The 22,443-nt window shown below is 42.8% G+C and overlaps 1 pseudogene; it reads left to right on the top strand.

Annotated features, from left to right (window-relative positions):
* The first annotated feature begins 1,076 nt into the window (after window positions 1-1,076).
* LOC138847912 (dystrophia myotonica WD repeat-containing protein pseudogene) lies at window positions 1,077-20,473 on the top strand (annotated as a pseudogene).
* Window positions 20,474-22,443: the final 1,970 nt, after the last annotated feature.

Genomic DNA, 22,443 nt, shown 5'->3' with positions numbered 1-22,443 from the left:
GAGGAAGCGCCTGGCCTTGGCTTCAGCCTGACATAGGGCTGGCAGTTTTGGCCATTTGGGGAGTGAACCAGTGAATGAAAGAATCTTCTCTCTCTCTAACTGAGCCTTTCAAATAAATGTGTGTTTTTTTTTTAAGAAAGCAGTGCATCCAGGACACCATCCAGGCAATTCTTCATGTGATGCTGGCATTGCAAGTGTTGGCTTGACCTGCTGTACCACAGCATCAATCCCAGTTTTATACTTTTGATGCTACTGTGAATGGATTTTCTTAATTTATTTTTCAGTTTGTTTTTAATGTATAGAAATACAAATGACTTTTGTGTGTTGATTTTGTATCCTACAAGTTTACTGAACTTGTTTATAAGTTCTAATTTTTTGATAGAGTCCTTTGAATTTTCTACACATGAAATGGATATATCTGTACAAAGAAACAATTTTACTTTACACATGGAAAGGGTGTTTATGGGTTGTACCATGAAATTATAAAACAACCAAGATGCATAAAGGGCAAATAATTGGACAGGGATACCCAATATTGTAAGATTATCAATTTTGTCTGAATTAGTCTACAAATGGAATATAGTCCCCATTTAAGTCCCAATAATTTACACTTTAATAAAAATGTTTAAATATCCTAATAATACTTCAAAAATTTAAAACACAGCATTCATAAACATGGGATAATACACCTGCAGAATATTCATGACTATTAAAAGGAAACAGAATAGTGATTCATAATCATCCTGCCCATGTATGACATCATCTAAAACTACAAAAGTTACAACAGTAAATTGTCACCACAGGAAAGAACAAGCAAATCAAGTGATTTGCTGAATACCCTGTGGAGGGTGCAGCAGGAATTGTTTACACTGTGATGTTTTCATGTTAAAGGTGATGGGTTAAGGATGGAGACTAATCCAATTGTGGTCGATAGGAGGAGGGGCCAGTCTTTGGGTCATTGTGGGAGCACACTTTGAGGGTGGTTCTCAAGAGAGGTTTGATCATTTGAGTTCAGGTTCTGCCTAATTGTTGTTGCCTCCACATCAACCGTGAGCAACATCCATCTCTGTAAGAGTATGGGACCACCAAAACCTGTTATCTCCAACTATGAGCTGCATCAAACATTTTTCTTTCCCAAAGAAGCATCTCAGGTATTGTAGTTAAAGTAATGGAAAGTACAGTAATACATATCCTTAATTATTTGGATTTATTTTTAGAACAGAATTAAACTCTAAAAGGGATAGAATCCCTATAACTACATGAGAGAAACAGATATATATATAAAAAGGGTTATATGACATATCAGTTAAAATCAATTTTTCAACAAAAGATACTGAAGTAACTGGCTGTTTGAGAGTATTTGGTTGGTTCTTTCAGATTTCCAACAACTAAATTAGATTTCCTCCCATAAAATATTAGGGATTTCCCAAAGGGAAAGTGCCCAACATTTGGAATAGTTAAGGTAATACACCTTAAAATAATTCTGCACTTTCCATTCATGATATTAGAAAGACTGGAACACAACAAAATTGTATGTAGTGAGAATGAGAGTATTAAATTGAAAAACCCTGACCAACAATTTGGGAATGTCTTGTGAAGTTGCTAATATGCACAGTTAAGACCTAACAACTTTACCATTTTACAGATTTTAGAAACCTGCTGTTTTGACATCATGGATCATAGAGTGTCCAGATTAAGTGTTATTTCTTGGTGTGTCTGTGAGGTTGTTGCTGGATGAGATTAGACTAAAGCAGCAGAATTCAAAGTACATTGCTCAGAGTGGTTGGGCATGATCCAATTCATGGAGGTTCTGAATAAATAAAATGCAGAGGAAGGAGAAATTCATCCCTTTTGCTTCTTGCCTTCTTGTCTGAGCTGAGACGTAATTTCCCTCTCCCTTTGGGCTGGGATTACCACCACTGGCCCTCTGGTTCTCAGGCCTTTGATTTCACATTATCAGCTGTCTTGGGTCTCCAGCTTCTGATAGCAGATTATGGGATGTCTTGGATTCCATAGTTGTGTGAGTCAATTCCTTATAACAAATCTTTCTATATGTATCCTATTCATAGTGTTTCTCCAGAGAACTCTAATACTCCCTCACATATATGTGCACTATCAGGCACACAGAAATATATTTTAAAAAAGATTTGTTGGAGCCAGCATTGTGGTGTAGGGTGTAAAGCAGCCACCTGCAGTCCCAGCATCCCATATGGGCTTTGGTGAAAGTTCTGGCTGCTCCAGCTCTCTGCTATGGCCTGAGTAGCTCTGTTACAAGGGTAGACTCTAGGATTTTTTTTTATTCTAGGCATCAGTTGGCTTTGGATGGTTTTGCTCCTGCAATTCCAGGTCTTGATCCCAGCAGGCGGCTTCCAGTTCTGATCTCTTGGGGTGATCACTTCTCGTTTGCCCTGTGTTGGGATACTGCTAGAATATGACAGGTGTTAGGGTGACTCTCACATGCTTGCACTTCACAGATATTTAGTCAGTGGGAAGCTTTTGCCAGACATTCTCCTGTGAGGGGGAGGCTAGTTATAGTCGAGAGGGCTTTCCAGCACAGAACTTATATTTTGGTGGGTGAGCATTAACATTTACCTTACTGAAAACTGGGTAATGTGAGTGTATGAATGGTTAATGTGGTTTAAAGCAGGTAGATTTCACAATAGCCCTTTGAGGTATGTGCTGTTATATTAAGGTGCTCAGTAAGTTCTTTAATATTATTTTGATTTGTGTGTGCTGTTTGTTTCCAGATGTGAATAAAGTTGCATTGCTTAAAGCATAAGGAGTAGGCCATCATTGTATTCATAGTTATCTACTCATGTTCTAAACCAATTAATGGCCCTGTGACATTGGTGGTATTGTGTAAATGAGATTTTTCTAACTACTTCACCTTCAGAACACTTTCATGTACTTTAAAAAGTTTAAAAATCAGACCTGGATTGATAAGCATCCCTCTTTTGGTTGCTGTCACTAAGATATCTTTGCTTGCTCTTTAGAGAATTCATTTTAATAACATTGGTTTCTCAGAAATCATAATGCTGATTCCTAATTTCTTTTAAAGTTTTTTTTTTTTTTACTTACTTGGGAGGCATAGTTACAGATGACAGCGAGAGGGGTCTTCCATCCACTGGTTCAATCAGAAAATGGCCCCAATGGCCAGAGCCAGGATAATCTGAAGCCAGGAGCCAGGAGCTTCTTCCAGCTCTGCTCCATGGGCACATGGGCCCAAGCACTTAGGTCATCTGCTGCTTTCCCAGGTCTTCAGCAGGGAGAAAGATTGGAAGTGGAGCAGCCAGGACTTAGACGGGCACCCATATGGGATGCCGATGCCAGAGGCAGATGCTTAACCTACTACACCACAGTGAAGTCCTTGTTACTAATTTTTTTTTAGTTCTTGTTTTTCTAAAGTCTTATTTTTTTAACTTTTATTTAATGAATATAAATTTCCAAAGTACAGCTTATGGATTACAATGGCTTCCCCCCATAACTTCCCTCCCATCCACAACCCTCCCCTTTCCTGCTCGCTCTCCCCTTCCATTCACATCAAGATTCATTTTTGATTCTCTTTATATACAGAAGATCATTTTAGCATATATTAAGTAAAGATTTCAACAGTTTGCTCCCACATAGATACACAAAGTGAAAAATACTGTTTGAGTACTAGTTATAGCATTAAATCACACTGTACAGCACATTAAGGACAGAGATCCTACATGAGGAGTAAGTGCACAGTGACTCCTGTTGTTGACTTAACAAACTGACACTTTTGTTTATGGCATCAGTAATCACCCTAGGCTCTTTTTTTTTTTTACAGGCAGAGTGGACAGTGAGAGAGAGAGACAGAGAGAAAGGTCTTCCTTTGCCGTTGGTTCACCCTCCAATGGCCACCACGGCCGGTGCACTGCGACCGGCACACCCCACTGATCTGATGGCAGGAGCCAGGTGCTTATCCTGGTCTTCCATGGGGTGCAGGGCCCAGGGACTTGGGCCATGCTCCACTGCACTCCTGGGCCAAAGCATAGAGCTGGCCTGGAAGAGGGGCAACCGGGACAGAATCCGGCGCCCCGACCGGGACTAGAACCTGGTGTGCCGGCGCTGCAGGCGGAGGATTAGCCTAGTAAGCCGCAGTGCCTGCCCACCCTAGGCTCTTGTCAAGAGTTGTCAAGGCTATGGAAGCCTTCTGAGTTTAGACAAGGTCGTAGTTAGAGTGGAAGTTCTCTCCTCCCTTCAGAGAAAGGTACCTCCTTCTTTGATGACCTGTTCTTTCCACTGGGATCTCACTCGCGGAGATCTTTTCCATTTAGGTCTTTTTTTTTTTTTAGTCCCAGTGATCAATTTCTGTTCACAACTGATCATAATGATAGGACTAAGAACCAAAGGGATCACATACACAAGAATAGTGTCTGCAAATACTAGCTGATAGAATAAAAAAGGGAGAGAATGATCCAACATGGGAAGTGAGATACACAGCAGACCCATAGAATGGCAGATGTCCTAAACAGCACTCTGGCCTCAGAAAATCAGCCCTAAAGGCATTTGGATCTGGCTGAAAAGCCCATGAGAGTACTTCAGGCATGGAAAGCCAAGACACTCTGGGGAAAAAAAAAAAACCTAAATGAAATATCTCCGCGAGTGAGATCCCAGTGGAAAGAACGGGTCATCAAAGAAGGAGGCACCTTTCTCTGAAGGGAGGAGAGAACTTCCACTTTGACCATGGCCTTGTCTAAATATGATCAGAGTTGGTGAACTCAGGGGGCTTTGATAGCCTTGGCAGCTCATGACAAGAGCCAAGGGTGATTACTGAGGCCATAAACAAGAGTGTCTATTTGTTAAGTCAACAACAGGAGTCACTGTGCACTTACTCCTTAAGTAGGTTCTTTGTCCTTAGTGTGCTGTACATTGAGATTTAATGCTATAATAAATACAAACAGTATTTTTCACTTTATGTTTCTTGTGGGTGCAAACTGTTGAAATCTTTACTTAATGTATGCTAAACTGATCTTCTGTATATAAAGAGAATCGAAAATGAATCTTGATGTGAATGGAAGGGGAGAGGGAGTGGGAAAGGGGAGGGTTGCGCGTGAGAGGGATGTTATGGGGGGGAAGCCATTGTAATCCATAAGCTGTACTTTGGAAATTTATATTCATTAAATAAAAGTTAAAAAAAAAGAAATCCTGGCTTGGCCAGGACCAGCCCAAACTATTGCAGGCATTTGGGGAATAACCTGCAGATCATAGATCTGTCTCTCTCTGTGTGTCTCTCTTACTCTTCAAATAAAATAAACAGAAATCTTTTTAAAAATAAAAACAGAAGACAGAAATGATTTTATTTATTTATTTTTTTTTATCTTTTATTTAAAGAATATAAATTTCCAAAGTACGACTCATGGGTTACAATGGCTTCCCCCCCCCATACCGTCCCTCCCACCCACAACCCTCCCCTTTCCCACTCCCTCTCCCCTTCCATTCACATCAAGATTCATTTTCGATTATCTTAATATACAGAAGATCAGCTTAGTATACCTTAAGTAAGGATTTCAACAGTTTGCTCCCACACAGAAACATAAAGTGAAAAATAATAGATGATTTTTTTTTTAAATGATGATGAAATCAGATCAGACCTATTGTCATGTTTAATCCCAGTGAGAGTCAAGTTGGGAATTGATAATTTCTTTTTTTTTTTTTTTTTTAGAGAAGATCAGTTTAGTGTACATTAAGTAAAGATTTCAATCGTTTGCACCCCCATAGAAACACAAAGTGAAATATACTGTTTGAGTACTCGTTATAGCATTAAATCTCAATGTACAGCACATTAAGGACAGAGATCCTACATGAGGAGTAAGTGCACAGTGACTCCTGTTGTTGACTTTAGAAATTGACACTCCTGTTTATGGCATCAGTAATCTCCCTATGCACCAGTCATGAGTTTCCAAGGCTATGGAAGCCCCTTGAGTTCTCCGACTCTTATCTTGTTTAGACACGGTCATAGTCAAAGTGGAAGTTCTTTCCTCCCTTCAGAGAAAGGCACCTCCCTCTTTGAAGACCTGTTCTTTCCACTGGGATCTCACTCACAGAGATCTTTTTGCCAGAGTGTCTTGGCTTTCCATGCCTGAAATACTCTCATGGGCTTTTCAGCCAGATCCGAGTGCCTTTAGGGCTGATTCTGAGGCCAGAGTGCTATTTAGGACATCCGCCATTCTATGAGTCTGCTGAGTATCTCACTTCCCATGTTGGATCACTCTCCCCTTTATTTATTCTATCGGTTAGTGTTAGCAGGTACTAGACTTGTTTATGTGCTCCCTTTGACTCTTAGTCCTTTCATTATGATCCATTGTGAACTGAAATTGATCACTTGGAATAGTGAGATGGCATTGGCACATGCCACCTTGATGGGATTGAATTGGAATCCCCTGGTATGTTTCTAACTCTACCAATTGGGGCAAGTCAGCCCGAGCATGCCCCAAATTATACATCTCTTCCCTCTCTTATTCCCACTCTTATGTTTAACAGGGATCACATTTCAGTTAATTTTCAACACTTAAGAATAACTGTGTGATAATTACAGAATTAAACCAGTCATATTAAGTAGAACAGAAAAAAAAATACTAAATCAATCCAAACATCTACAGCCAACTTATATTTGATCAAGGATCTAAAACTAATTCCTGGAGCAAGGACAGTCTATTCAATAAATGGTGCTGGGAAAACTGGGTTTCCACGTGCAGAAGCATGAAGCAAGACCCCTACCTTACACCTTACACAAAAATCCACTCAACGTGGATTAAAGACCTAAATCTACGTCCTGACACCATTAAGTTATTAGAGAACATTGGAGAAACCCTTCAAGATATTGGCACAGGCAAAGAATTTCTGGAAAAGACCCGGGAGGCACAGGCAGTCAAAGCCAAAATCAACTATTGGGATTGCCTCAAATTGAGAAGTTTCTGTACTGCAAAAGAAACAGTCAGGAGAGTGAAGAGACAACCGACAGAATGGGAAAAAATATTTGCAAACTATGCAACAGATAAAGGGTTAATAACCAGAATCTACAAAGAGATCAAGAAACTCCTCAAAAACAAAACCAACAACCCACTTAAGAGATGGGCCAAGGACTTCAATAGACATTTTTCAAAAGAGGAAATCCAAATGGCCAACAGGCACATGAAAAAATGTTCAAGGTCACTAGCAATCAGGGAAATGCAAATCAAAAGCACAATGAGGTTTCACCTCACCCCGGTTAGAATGGCTCACATACAGAAATCTACCAACAACAGATGCTGGCGAGGATGTGGGGAAAAAGGGACACTAACCCACTGTTGGTGGGAATGCAAACTGGTCAAGCCACTATGGAAATCAGTCTGGAGATTCCTCAGAAACCTGAATATAACCCTACCGTTCGACCCAGCCATCCCACTCCTTGGAATTTACCCAAAGGAGTTTAAATTGATAAACAAAAAAGCGGTCTGCACCCTAATGTTTATTGCAGCACAATTCACAATAGCCAAGACCTGGAACCAACCTAAATGCCCATCAACGGTAGACTGGATAAAGAAATTATGGGATATGTATTCTTTAGAATACTATACCGCAGTAAGAAACAACGAAATCCAGTCATTTGCAACAAAATGGAGGAATCTGGAACACATCATGCTGAGTGAAGTAAGCCAGTCCCAAAGGGACAAATACCATATGTTCTCCCTGATCGGTGACAACTGACTGAACACCAAAAAGGAAACCTCCTGAAGTGAAATGGACACTATGAGAAATGGTGACTTGATCAGCATAGCCCTGACTGCTAATGGACAACTTAATACAGAAATGATTTTAAAAACAAGAATTGGGGTTGGGGTTTGTTATGTTAGTTTAAAATAAATAGTTAAGATGCCCACTGTGACGATCTTATCCCATACTGAAATGACTGAACTGAGTCTGGTTACACAGTTTCTAATTCAAGTTCCTGTTAACGCACACCCTGTAAGACAGCAGGTGATGGTTCAAATACTTGGGTTCTTCCACACAGGTTGGAAACCCAGAGTTCCTGTCACCTAACTTTCCTGGCCTAGCCAAGGCTATTTGAGAAATTTGTGGAGTGAACCAGCAGATGGAAGATCTTTCTCTGTCTCTCTTCCCATTAACCAAAAAATAAGACCTTATGAAATGAACACTATGAGAAATGGTGACTTGATCAGCCCTTGCCCTGACTGTTGATGAACAACTTAATATGCTATCCCTCTTGGTATATTTTTGTTTGTTCTACTTAATACTTTTGATTGAATAGTGTAATCAATACACAGCTATTCTTAAGTGTTGAAACTTAACTGAAAAGTGATCCCTGTTAATCATAAGAGTGGGAATAAGAGAGGGAAGAGATGTGCAATTGGGGACATGCTCAAGCTCACTTGCCCCAAACAGTAGAGTTAGAAACATACAAGGGGATTCCAATTCAATCCCATCAAGGTGGCATGTACCAATGCCATCTCACTAGTCCAAGTGATCAATTTCTGTTCACAATTGATTATAATGATAGGACTAAGAGCCAAAGGGATCACATAAACAAGACTAGTGTCTGTAAATACTAACTGACAGAATAAAAAAGGGAGAGAATGATCCAACATGGGAAGTGAGATACACAGCAGACCCATAGAATGGCAGATGTCCTAAACAGCACTCTGGCCTCAGAATCAGCTGTTAAGGCATTTGGATCTGGCTGAAAAGCCCATGAGAGTATTTCAGGCATGGAAAGGCAAGACACTCTGTCAAAAAAAAAAAAAAAGACCTTGTTACTAATTTTTAAAGTGGTAAGATACACATTAAGATTTAAAAGTGTTCTTGTAGTGCAGTGTCATTACATAGCAGGTTAAACTTATCCTTGTGATGCCAGCATCCCATATCTGATCACCAAGTTGAATCTTGGCCACTCTTTTTAGATCTAGCTCCCTACTAATGTGTGTGGGAAGGCAGCATTGGAAGTGTCTGAGGCCCTGCCACCCATGTAGGACACACAATGATAGAGTTCTTGGCTCCTGTCTTCATCATGGCCCAACATTGGATGTCACAGGTATTTCAGAAGTAAGCAAGTGAATTGAAGATGTCTCTCTGATGCTCTGCATTTGTGATAAATGAAAATAAATATTAAAAAATCATGACAGTAATTCTGTATAATCCAATAATTGCATTTTTGTTTTTTTTTTCCTTTTCTTTTTTTATTATTTTGATAGACAGAGTGGACAGTGAGAAAGAGACAGAAAGGTCTTCCTTTTTCCATTGGTTCACCCCCAAGTGGCCACTGCGGCCAGTGCACTGCAGCCGGCACACTGCGTTGATCCGAAGCCAGGAGCCAGGTGCTTCTGGTCTCCCATGCGGGTGCAGGGCCCAAGTCCTTGGGCCATCCTCCACTGCACTCCTGGGCCACAGCAGAGAGCTGGACTGGAAGAGGAGCAACCAGGACAGAATCCAGAGCCCTGACCGGGACTAGAACCTGGGGTGCCAGCACCGCAGGTGGAGGATTAGCCTATTGAGCTGCGGCACTGGTACTTTTTATTCTTTTTTAGAAATTCTATGCAACCCTGTTCCATTCTTTCTGTGTGGATAGCCCTTTCCAAATGGATGCTTCCACCTGAAGCACTAGTGCCTTAGCACCATGGTTACCTGGCAGATCCTGCCAACTTTCCTAAAACAAGACTTGAACTCACCAGGAAGTATCAATGTATTCTAATGGATATCACTAAAGATGAACTCTTCTAACTGTTCAGCACTCCAAATGATTCAAGGCAGATTTTATTTCATTGTGCCCTTGGATTGGTGGTAAATATCACATGTAAAAAAATCCTGAAACCTCCAGATGAGAATGTCCTTAATTAAATATTATAATTTGTCAATTCCATTCCAAAAAAACAGAATGAGGAAACAGTCACAGAAAAGGAATCAAATCATACAGGTTTCTCAATGCATTATCCAAATGTATTATTCTCCAGAGGTCAATGTCAGTTTTCAGTGCAATAATCTTTTCTTTTTCTTCTAAAAATAAACCTGCAGGAAGCAAGGACTGCATGGAGGAACTGAGTCTATGTGTTCTATCTCTGTTGAAGGCAGACTGTAACCATTTTAGGCCAGAAGACTGTATGACCATTACCCCCTGACCTCCTCTTGTTATTGTTGCAAGTCAGGATGAAGCTGCAGTAGAATGGGGCTGATCTGTAACCTCAGCCAACTTTGGAGCAGATGCTCATGAGCTGATCAGCAGCCTTGGGGAAACTCTGTTTCCTGTTGTCAGGCTGGGAAACCCTCAACCATGAGAGGAAGCTTTCAGGCTGTGAGTAGCTTCCATGTACCACAACTACAAGAAAGATGGGGGTTAGAGAAGCGAATTCCAAATGAATTCATTTTCTTATCTTTGATTAGACAATAATGATCAAATCAGTAAATTTTTTATTGGAAAAAGACGGAGATGGATTCAAACTGATCTAAGTTTGCTTGTGTCAGATGTTTTAGACCTTAGCATTCCAGTCACTTCAAATGATTTTGGAAAATTGTTCACAATTATAAAATAACAATTATATGAGAGCAATTATATAAGAACAACTGGTAATGTGAAAATTAAGTTTAGTTAATATAAAAGATGCAGTAGCTATTAATCTTAATTAAAGATTGTTCTTGAATAAATCATAATTCTACCACAGTAGAAATAAAATGATTCTTGTTTTTTTAATTTTCTTAAAATAAAAATATCAAAACCCTACAAAGGAGTAAGTATTTAGCCTAGCTTTTAAGATGTCTGCATCTCATATGGGATTCACTGGGATTAACACCCAGCAAAACTCTTGATTCCAGCTTCCTGCTGACTCATGCATTTAGGTCTTTGCCATCTAGCTGTGAGACCTTGCTTGAGTTTGTGGTTTCTGGTTTTGGCCCAGCCAGTGGTGGCAATTGTGGGGATTTGGTGAGAGAACCAATGGAAAGGAGTTCTCTCTCTCTCTTTGATCTCAAATAAATAGAAAGCCTATGTATTGGTGAATTGTTTTGAGGCTAAGTCTACCATTCTGGAGTGCTGCATTCAACAAGTTAAATACTAGCCCATAATTTGGATAAGTCTCACCCTTGATATGCAAAATGTTCTTATACCAGTGTGGTGACGTAGCACCAGAAATTGAAAGAATCATGGCTAGCCTCCTGTTCCCCACCTCCCCAATCTGGAGATGCATCTGAGGATGTGAGAAAAGTCAAGAAAGATGAGGACCACTATTGTGGCATAGCAGGTAAGCCTGCCACCTGCCACAGCAGCACCTGGCTTGTGGCTTGGGCCTGGCTCAGGCCATCTTGGGCTTGAACTAGCAGATGGGATATTTCTTTCTTTCTGTCTCTCCCTCTTTTTCTAACTCTTTCAAATAAGTAAGTAATTTTAAAAAAGCTCAGAACAAATATTTTTTTAAAAAAGTCAATAGCTGGGTGCTGTGAATGATGTTGATATCATGTACTAGTCCTTGTAATCAAGGTGTTTCTGTGCTGTTGTGACTGATTTAGATAATGAGAATTTTACACATCTTGTGGAAAGTTTCATGCATTTTCCATTGTGTCTGTTGAGTCTCCATTGCAACTTTTTCACAATTAACCAATGAAAACTGTCCCTCTCTCTTGCCCAGTAAAGAATTTCCCCTTTACAGCATATAGAAACCCCTAGACAACCACCTATAAATGGATCTCTTCTTCATGAAGATTTTTTGTTTTGCTTTCTCTCTCTCTCTCTCTCTCTTTCTCTCTCTCACTCTGTCTCTTATTCTCTATCATTCTCTCTCTTTTTTTACAATAACTTATGGTTTACAGATTCTTTGTCCATATTCCTAATTCTTTGTGATCAAAAGACATAAACCCAAGTAATTACAACTATAGATTCCTGAAAGAAAACCCCCTGACAAAAGGAAAATATTTTTCCTGTGGCTGATTTCTTTTTTACTGTTTTTAAAAAGATTCTCTTTATTATTTGAAATGCAGAGTTACAGAGAGAGGAGAAGGGAGAGAGAGGGAGAGAGAGAGAGATCTTCCATTCACTGGTTCATTCCACAAATGGCCACAAAAGCCCGGGCTGACCAGGGTGAAGCCAGGATACTGAATCTACTTCTGGTTCTCCCACATGGGTGCAGGGGCGCAAGCACTTAAGACATACCCTTCTGCTTTTTCAGGTGCATTAGCAGGGAGCTAGGTCTCAAGTGAAGCAGCCAGGTCTGGAACCAGTGCCCATTTGGCATGCCAGGATTGCAGGGGGGGAGTTACCTAGTACACAAAAATGTTGGCCCCTGTGCTTGCTTTTTCTAAATATTTTGACCCTAAAAGTAGCTTAGACTTCCTCTGTTAAACAGTGATCTTTGTCCGGTGCTGCAGCTCAGTAGGCTAATCCCCTGCCTTGCGGCGCCGGCACACCGGGTTCTAGTCCCGGTTGGGGCGCCGGATTCTGTCCCGGTTGCCCCTCTTCCAGGCCAGCTCTCTGCTATGGCCAGGGAGTGCAGTGGAGGATGGTCCAAGTACTTGGGCCCTGCACCTCATGGGAGACCAGGATAAGTACCAGTGTGCCGGCCGCAGCACACTGGCCATGGCAGCCATTGGAGGGTGAACCAACGGCAAAGGAAGACCTTTCTCTCTGTCTCTCTCTCTCACTGTCCACTCTGCCTGTCAAAAAAAAAGTGATCTTTGAATATACTATGGAGGAAGAGAGATGATAACATGCAAAGATGGTTGCAAAGAAAAATGGCAACATATAACAAAATGTGTTTTTCAATTGCTCACCCCTGGGCCAGGAGTAGAATACATTTCTTTAGGGGATAATGCTGTGGCACAGATTGATTAATATCCTAGTCTAAGCACCGGCATCCCATATGGGCGCTGTTTCAAGATCAGGCTGTTCTACTTCTGAGCCAGCACTCTGCTATGGCCTGAAAAAGGAAATCAGTAGAAGATGGCCCAGGTGCTTGGGCCCCTGCATCTGCGTGGGATACCCAGAGGAAGCTCCTGGCTCCTGTCTTCAGATAGGCATAGCTCGGGCCATTGTGGCCAACTGGGGAGTGAACCATCAGTAGGAAGACCTCTCTCTCTCTCTCTCTCTCCCTGCCTCTCCTCTGTGTCACTCTGACTTTCAGATAAACAAATAAATCTTAAAAAAAAAAAAAGAATGCAGGGCCAGCACTGTGGCTCACTTGGTTATTCCTCTGCCTGCAGTGCCAGCATCCCATATGGGCACCAGGTTCTAGTCCTGGTTGCTCCTCTTCCAATCCAGCTCTCTTCTGTGGCCCGGGAGGGCAGTGGAGGATGGCCCAAGTTCTTGGGCCCCTGTACCTGCATGGGAGACTGGAAGGAAGCACCCAGCTCTTGCCTTCGGATCGGCATAGCTCCAGCTGTAGTGGCCATTTTAGGGGGTAAACCAACAGAAGGAAGACCTTTTTCCCAGTTTCTCTCTCTCATTGTCTAACTCTATCTGTCAAATTAAAAAAAGAAAAAAAGAATAAATAAAAAAGAATGCATTTCTTATAAACTCACTGCTAAACAGTGTCACCCAAAACTTGCTATCAATACAAAAGGAGTCATGATTTTTTGGACAATTATGTGATCTTGAAATACTAATAAAGCTAATATTAAGTGATGATGATTGTAAAAAGTAAAACAACAGTTCAAAGAAGACAGACTATGTATATTGTTCTAATGTGGAAAATTGTATCAAAAATATTTCAATGACTATTTTTTGACTACTTTCTATTGGCGTGTTTGAACTATTCTCCCTCTTTCTAAGCCCTTTGAAATGGAAGGCCCTCCACTGTTCTTAAACAGTAAAAAGTTCAGTGGCAATCTCTGTCGCCTACAAGGCTACCTAAGTTGACCTCTGAATTCTCTTCCAGACAATGGTAATGTCTTGATGATAAAGAGGTTTTCTTGAACAGAAGAACACTTCTTTGGCCTAAGCTTATGTGCACAGAAATGAGATTCCTTAAATGTGAACAATCTTGTTCTGGGTATGGATCTGTAGTAGGGGAACAATCTGTAGAGGGAAAGTTTTTGTGTGCCACCATTATCCTTATGTTACTGTGCTGCCTTATCTGTGCTCCCCTTTGTGAGTCAGTACTTTTAGAGGAGCTGGTACTACCTCTACAGCAAAATTACTTCATGAGAATTTAGAGATCCTGCTTATGAATCCAGGAAAGCAGTGACAGATGGCCCATGTACTTGGACCCCTGCCGCCCTGTAGGAGACCAGTCCTGGCCATTTTGGGCATTAGGGGAGTAAATCAGAAAATGGAAGATCTGTCTGTTGCTCTGTCTCTGTGATTCGATTTACATACAGGAAATCATCTTGTCATGATTACAAGTAAACATACTCATACAGATGTTCTAGGAGAGGTTCATCCACTGTAGTTTTTTTTTTGTTTTTTTTTTTTTTTTGTTTTTTTTTTTTTTTTTTTTGACAGGCAGAGTGGACAGTGAGAGAGAGAGACAGAGAGAAAGGTCTTCCTTTGCCTTTGGTTCACCCTCCAATGGCCGCCGCGGCCGGCACGCTGCGGCTGGCGCACCGCGGCCGGCGCACCGCGCTGATCCGATGGCAGGAGCCAGGAGCCAGGTGCTTTTCCTGGTCTCCCATGGGGTGCAGGGCCCAAGCACCTGGGCCATCCTCCACTGCACTCCCTGGCCACAGCAGAGGGCTGGCCTGGAAGAGGGGCAACCGGGACAGAATCCGGCACCCCGACCGGGACTAGAACCTGGTGTGCCGGCGCCACTAGGCGGAGGATTAGCCTAGTGAGCCGCGGCGCCGGCCTGTAGCTTTTACAAGATAACATATGAAGTATAAATGGCCAATGTCTTCACTCTCCACCCTCCCCCTACACATACAGTGCTTAGCACAATGATGTTGATATGGAAGACTCTGAGTTGTTTCTTGGCTGTTTAATTCTAACTTCTTTTGAAAAATAATTCAACTTTGAATGTCCACCTATATCTGTTACACATTTCTTTTCTGTTCATCACTTATAAGGAAAAGAGAGGTGATTAACTAAAATCATTCATGTAGGTAAAAATACCCACTTTCACTATCATATTTGGCCTTTTATTTTCATGGGTAGAAGCTAATTTGACTGGTTACAAACTTATCAACATTTGATGCCTCAATAAAGTTACAAGAATGTTGTTTTGATAAAACCAAAAGGAACAGAAATCTTGGGAGATTATCAAAGGTTTACTGTAACAATGTATTGGGTACATTGGATGAAACTGAAATGCCTTTAGTGACATACATACTAGAAACAATAGGTTTATCTAGAATGGATACTGGAAAAGGCAGAAAGAACCAACTGATTGAGGATGTCTTAAGGTGAGAGAGACATGGGAGACATTTTAAAGAAATTCTATAGAGGCAAAATTTGTATAAGAATCAGAACCAAAGGTCCCCAAGTAATCCAGGATACACCCAGTGATGACTAGAAAAAGAGGCAGGAAGCTGGGTCAATAAACAGAGCATTCTTAATCCAAGAAGATATTTTCTCTCCAGTTAGAAGTTTCAGATACTAACAAACCCTCTGGGAGAAGGGAGACTGTTCTGGAAGGCAGATATTAAGTGAGCTAAAAAACTGTCATCTGATATTAACAATTTTCATTCAAGATTCACTATTCCACAAAATAATCAACTCAGTCTATAAGTTTTATTGTATGGTTTTGCAACTCTGCTCAATCATCCACAATAAAGTGACACTTGTCATTAAGCAAATGAATTGGAGTGAATCTAATTAAATTTATTAGAATATTAGAAAAATTGGGGGCTTACATTTGGTTTCTATAGAAGAACAATATATACTTTTGAATTCTTTTAACTTACCAGTTAAAATACAAATAAATTGTATAGGATTAAAATGGACATCTTATGATTTATTTGATTGTAGTTTTTAGCTCTTGTTTATACTCCTGTGGAACTGTGATCTTTATACTTTTGACTTCTTCAAGATTATGGTTAGTGGTGCCTTAGCCCTACAATTATAGAGTGGACTGAAATCATGTTTTTGTGAAAGTTAAAGGAGAAAAAGGATGGAAGGAGGGAGAATGATGGAGTAAAAAGAGGGAGGGAGGGAAGTATGGTTATCTTCTTAGAATTATACCTATGATGATCACTGATGTCATAAATAAGAGTGTCAGTTGTTAAATCAACAACAGGAATCACTGTGCACTTGCTCCCCATGTAGGACCTCTGTCCTTAATGTGTTGTACTATGAGAATTAATGGTGAAACTAGTCTTCAAAGGGTACCTTATACTTCGTGTGTCTATGTGAGTGCAAACTGTTGAAATCTTTACTTAGTATAGAGTTGAACTTCTACATATAAAGATAATTTAAAAATGAATCTTAATGAAGAATGGGATGGGAGAGGTAGTAGGAGGTGGGATGGTTTGGGGGTGGGAAAGTGGGTATGGGGGGAGAACCGCTATAATCCCAAAGTTGTACTTATGAAATTTATATTTATAAATAAAAGCTTTCTATAAAAAGAATTATACCTATGAAAAACATGAAATATACACTCTTCAGCCCACCTGTTATATTAATAACAATTAAAAATAAATAAAAAATTAAAAATCATTTTAAGATCTCAATAGGATATGTGCCCAGAACTGACAAGTAAAGTTGCAGAGAATGGCTAATACAGCCTTATCAGTTTCATTTGTCACCCTAATCCCTTCCCCTATGGTCACATTATTTCAGTTCTACCACTTCTATTTCTTATATGAAATATATCTTAATGCATTTATTCTTAAACTAGAAATAATAGGTTTTTACTCTGTTTTTTAGAAGAGCGTAATTGAGGAGCCATGTTGATCTATGTTTTACTTGGAATATTTAGTAATTTTGAAGTATATATGATCTTTTTTGTTTTGACTAAATTGAAACACCAGTAAAAACATAGGGTCTCTGTGATATTGTGGGGGCATACTTTATGGTGTAACGCATGATAGGGATTTGTAAAGGTTAGAGGAGTGCTGGAGAAGAATGTGAATATTACTGAATGGTTCAAGTGCTCTGTATTTTATATGTATGTACACAGTACTTATGTGAATTTGTTTATTTGTTTTTTATTTGGTTCTAATTTGTTGTGCTTAAGGCTTATCAGTAGAGATCTACAATAAAGTTTCCCATTATAGATTTACTTATTTCTTGCAGTAGCTTAGTTCTTTAATTGATTTAAATATTTTCAGGTAACTTGGAGCATAAAGTTGAGATCCTATCTTCCTAGTGACTAAAAGTTTTGTCATTATGCATTATTATTTTTTCCCAAAAAATATTTGTCTCCTTTTAAAGTCTGTTTTGTCTGATATAGTGATTGTGACTTTCCTTTTAAAATATTTTCCTGAAATATATTTTCAGTCCTTTACTTCAATATTTTCACAACCATTTTTGTTTTCACTTTGTATTTTAATGGCTTTTTAAAAACTGTTCAGTTTTGTCTAATGAACCCATTTGGGTGATTTTGAGAAAATTTTACCAACTTATATTTAGTATGATCATTAATATATTTAGATTTATTCCCACCTAGTTAAAAATTTTAGTTTTCTTAGCCTGGTACCATTTTTCCTATTGTTATTTTAGCAATTATTTTGTTACTTAGTTTATGGAGTTTTCCTCCTTTCCTTTTTGGAGATGCATATTTGCTGTTTCTATTACTAGTCATTATCTTGGAACACTTACCATACAGATTTTTTCAAATAAAGTAAAAGTTCAAATTATTTGTACTTCTTTCCTCAGGACTGTAGGGATTGTTAGAACAACTGAATTGTAATCACTGCTTTTCTGATTTGGAGTTGCTTGTATTCAGAATTTTAGTTCTTTTTTTCAGCCCCTCAAATTAGCCATTAGGTTTATTATTTCAAACAGATGATGATGTAATTTGCATTTTATTTACTACTCACCATTCATTTTTGCCTCTCATTCTTCTGAAATCATGCCCTGCCTCTTAGGAAGATCTCTTGGTTTCATTTCACTGTCAATAATGACAGCTGATCTTTCTGGATAAGTGCAGGGCAGTAGTGACTGTGTTCAGTACTTCAAAGATGCTATTCAAGGCCCTCTGTTTTCTCTTTTTGATCTATTGGTCCAGTTATTCATTATTCAATCATCTTTTTCCCATGGAAGTTCTATAATTATATCTGTTTTCCATTAAGAAGTTATACCTTACACTCTGTATGTAGATTTCTTGTCACTTATTCTTGGCACACACTGGAAATACTGTTTCTTGCATTGGGCTAGAGGGATTGGAGAAGCAGAGTCATTATGCTTTCATATAATGTATCTCCTACATGCTCCTAATACTTGCGGTTTGATAGGCTTTCTCATTCTGTGCTCCACATCTCTTAATTTCAAAAATATTTCAACTTCGAAAGGAAGAGGCGTCGCCGGGGCGACGACCCCAACTCCTCGGGCGCGGTCCCGCGGCTTCCAGCAGGGGCCCGGCGGCTGCGGCCTGGGGACGCCCAAGATGCAGTCGCCGGCACGGAGGGCGGCGCCGCTCGCGGCCCGGTCCGGGTTCCGCACAGACCCTGGCGCCAACCCAGCCGCCGCAACTCCCTCCCGGGCCTGCCTCCGCCTCCATCCCCGGCGCCGCGGGCCCCGCGTCGTCCCCGCCGCCCCCAGGCCCTGGGCCCGGACCCGCGCTGCCCGCCGAGCGCCTCAGCCTCGTTCGCCTCGGGGAGCCACGCGGGGCGGGGCGCCGGGGCGACCGCGTCTGCTTCAACCTGGGCCGCGAGCTGTATTTCTACCCGGGCTGCTGCCGCCGCGGCAGTCAGCGGTCTATCGACCTCAAGAAGCCCATCGACAAGTGCATCTACAAGGGCACGCAGCCCACCGGCCACGACTTCAACCAGTTCGCCGCCGCCACGGAGACCATCTCCCTGCTGGTGGGCTTCCCAGCCGGCCAGGTGCAGTACCTGGACCTCAAGGAGGACACCAGCAAGCTCTTCAACGAGGAGCGGCTGATCCACAAGACCAAGGTGACCTATCTGAAGTGGCTGCCCGAGTCGGAGAGCCTGTTCCTGGCCTCGCACGCCAGCGGCCACCTTACCTGTGCCACATCGGCCACCCGTGTGCCTCGGCGCCGGCGCGGTACAGCCTGCTGAGGCGAGGGCTTCGCCGCCTTTGCCGCCGAGAGCAAGGCCCCCCGCAACCCGCTGGCCAAGTGGGCTGTGGGCGAGGGGCCCCTCAACAAGTTTGCCTCCTCGCCCGACGGCCATCACCTGGCCCTCGTCAGCCAGGACGGCTGCCAGTGCGTTTTCCACTCCGACTGCATCCATGCTCCTGCGCGGGCTCATGAAGAGCTACTTGGGCGGGCTGCTGTGTGTGTGCTGGAGCCCGGACGGCCGCTACATGGTGACAGGCGGCAAAGACGACCTGGTCACCGTGTGGTCCTTCACCGAGGGCCGCGTGGTGGCCCGTGGCCACGGCCACAAGTCCTGGGTCAACGCTGTTGCCTTTAACCCCTACACCACGCGGGCAGAGGAGGCGGCGGCAGCCGGCGGTGATAGGAAGAGGGGCGGCGAGGAGGGGGAGGCCGCGGCTGGGCGCCCAGGCTCTGCCGGAAGCATCTCGCTCTCCCCGCTGGCCAAGGTCGGCTCCATCACCTACGGCTTCGGCTAGGCCAGCCAGGACACGCAGATCTGCCTCTGGGACCTCACCGAAGACGTGCTGTACCCACACCCACCCCTGGCCCGAACCCTCAGCCTCCCTGGCACCATGCCGGCAGCTGCCGGCAGCTCGAGGGCCGGCGAGCCTGGCCTGGGGTCCCCGGCCCGGCTCGCTGTCCCGCTCCAACAGCCTCCTGCACCCGGCAGGCGATGGCAAGGCCAGGGGCCTGGGCAAGGTGGCGGCAGAGCCCGGCACGCAGTTCAGCACTGGCCGCTTCGCCACGCTGACGCTGCAGGAGTAGTGGGACTGGGGGGCCGAGAAAGAGCACAAGCGCTACCACAGCCTAGGCAACATCAGCCACGGGGGCAGGGGCGGCTGCGGGGTCAAGCCCAGTGGCCCCGCGCCGCCCAGCCGCCTGGACCCTGCCAAGGTGCTGGGCACTGCGTTGTGCACTGGCATCCACGAGGTGCCGCTGCTGGAGCCCTTTGTGTGCAAGATCGCTCAGGTGTGGCTCACGGTGCTGCTCTTCCTGGAGGTCCGCATCATCACCGCCTGCCAGGAGGGCCTCATCTGCACCTGGGCGGGGCCGGACAGGGGGGAGGGGACCTGTTTCCCCTTCTCCTCTCCACCTGCCACTTCCCCATCAGCTGTGTCAGAGCTCACCAGAGGCTTTGCTGCATAGAAGTGCCAGCCGCCAGGCCAGAAGCTAGGTGAGATGACATCTCCCAACCAGGCAACTCCCCAAGTGGCACAGTGGTGTGAAGCTGTGGATGCTGGGGTCCCTGCACTGTGCCCCAACCTCCTGGCCACAATCCTTCCCGCTGACCCCACGGATTGCCACATTAGCAAGACTAAGCAGGACAAATAAAAAAAAATATTTCAACTTCATTTCTTCAGCTATCCTCAGATTTCCTATGTCAATGATTCTCTCTTCAACCTAGAAAGATAAAGATCCGATGATCAAAGTGTTTGTGGATTCTTCACTGACTTCTGAAATACTGATATGATAAGGGTGTTCCCATCCTTCTAAATGCCTCTGAACTTTGTTTCTTAATTTTTTAAGTTTTATACTTTTATTGAAATGTACACTTTCAATGCACCTTTGGCCACCAATGGACATACACTAGCAGTAAAAAATCATTGGCAGTGGAATGTGACAGCTGTCCCCTGGGGATTAAAGCTGAGCAGAGAGTGATAAGGAAGTGAGCAATCCAAGACATAAGGGCAGTAGTGTGGCCAAAGATCCCCAAAAGGTAGGCTTTCTGAGTTCCCTGAACAATGATAGCCCCCAGCTATTGAGAAGTAACTCAAGGGCTTGTGGATGTGGGGCAATCCAAGATACTGGTCCCACAGGAAAATCTCTCTCATGCCTCATCAACTCTACTTTGGTAAAACTGGGCTCATCTGACAGGACAGTCTCAGGGAGGAAATATAAGTGCTAACAGTAAGAGACCAGTGAACACTTAGTACCGGCTTCATGGCACAGAAAGAAAAGCCAGAACCAGGGTCCGGCTGGCCAGACACTTAACCCCACTGTAATGACTGGAGTTCTTGCTCCTGTCGCCATACTGTGTCACTCAACTTCTCAGGTCTGTCAGGTTTCCAACTTCCACTTATCTCCTAAGCCAGGTCCCTGTCTGTGTGGCCTCAACCTAGGTTCCCACTATTTGGTGACTATGACACAAGACCCCTACCCTTCTCTCAGTGATGCATCAAGCAAAGGAGAATCTCTGAGAGGGAAGGAAAATAAGAGAGGCCCACTTGTTTCTCCCACTCTAATGAGCTAGAAGAGACCCCTGTAGCACTCCACTCTACAGACGATCTGGGTCATAGCATCTGAGAAGCTATCTTGGTGACAGTCCTTGAAGCCAAGCTGAAGAACTATACAGTGGTGGCATTCTTCCAGAAGGCCTCAGCCAGTACCTTCGGTGGGTGCATATCTGAATGAAACCATCAAGCTTAATGATGGGATTTGCAGGCCACAGAGGGAGACCAGGAACTGAGTGAACTGGGGCTTCAGGCTGTAGCCCATTTGAGACAAATCTTTCTGAATGTCTGTGTAGCTTGATGGAGCCTGAGTGGTCTGGTCATACTGTAGAAAGGCGTTCTTCCAGTGCTGAATGAATTTCCCAAAGGTTGAGAAATCAGAGACATTGATGCGGCCTGACTTGGTCTTGTCAAACATGTTTATCATCATGAGGCATATCTTGTCATTGAACAAGGAACAGTTGACCAGAGCCTGCTTTAGCTCCTTGGTGGGAATATAACTGGTATGATCTGAGTCCAAAACTGGAACATGAGTAGGCATCAGGATCCACACCAGAAGAAGTGCCAGCCTGTCCACAAGGCCTAGGCTGATGAACACCATAGGCATTTAGGTGGGGTGGATAAACGGAGCTTCTGGTGCTGCATCATTTTATGGTCCTCTTGGAGTTGGAGCCTCTGCAGGGTTGCAGTGTCCATAGCCCCTCCACCATCTTTAGTACATAAGGACATTCTACTTTTAGTAGAATTTTTGGATCCTGTATTATAGAGTCATCTTTTTTTTTTAAAAAAGAGGAAATCTGACATCCTCCTTTCCAATATGTAGCCCTCTGATTTATTTTATTGCCTAATGGCTCTGGCTAAAACTTCCAGGACAATACCGAATGGCAATGGTGAATGCAGGCATCTTGTTGGTTCTGGATATTAGGGAGAATGCTTCCCACTTTTCTCAGTTCAATAAAATGTAGGCCATAGGTGTGCCATAAAATGCCTTAGTTATGTTGAGGAATGTTCTTGCTGTACCCAATTTGCTTAATTTTTCATCATGAAATTAC

This window comes from Oryctolagus cuniculus, assembly GCF_964237555.1.
Source record: "Oryctolagus cuniculus chromosome 17 unlocalized genomic scaffold, mOryCun1.1 SUPER_17_unloc_3, whole genome shotgun sequence".
NCBI classification, from domain to species: domain Eukaryota; kingdom Metazoa; phylum Chordata; class Mammalia; order Lagomorpha; family Leporidae; genus Oryctolagus; species Oryctolagus cuniculus.
The sequence above is the reverse complement of the archived record's forward strand: the minus strand, read 5'-3'. Positions and strand labels throughout refer to the sequence as shown.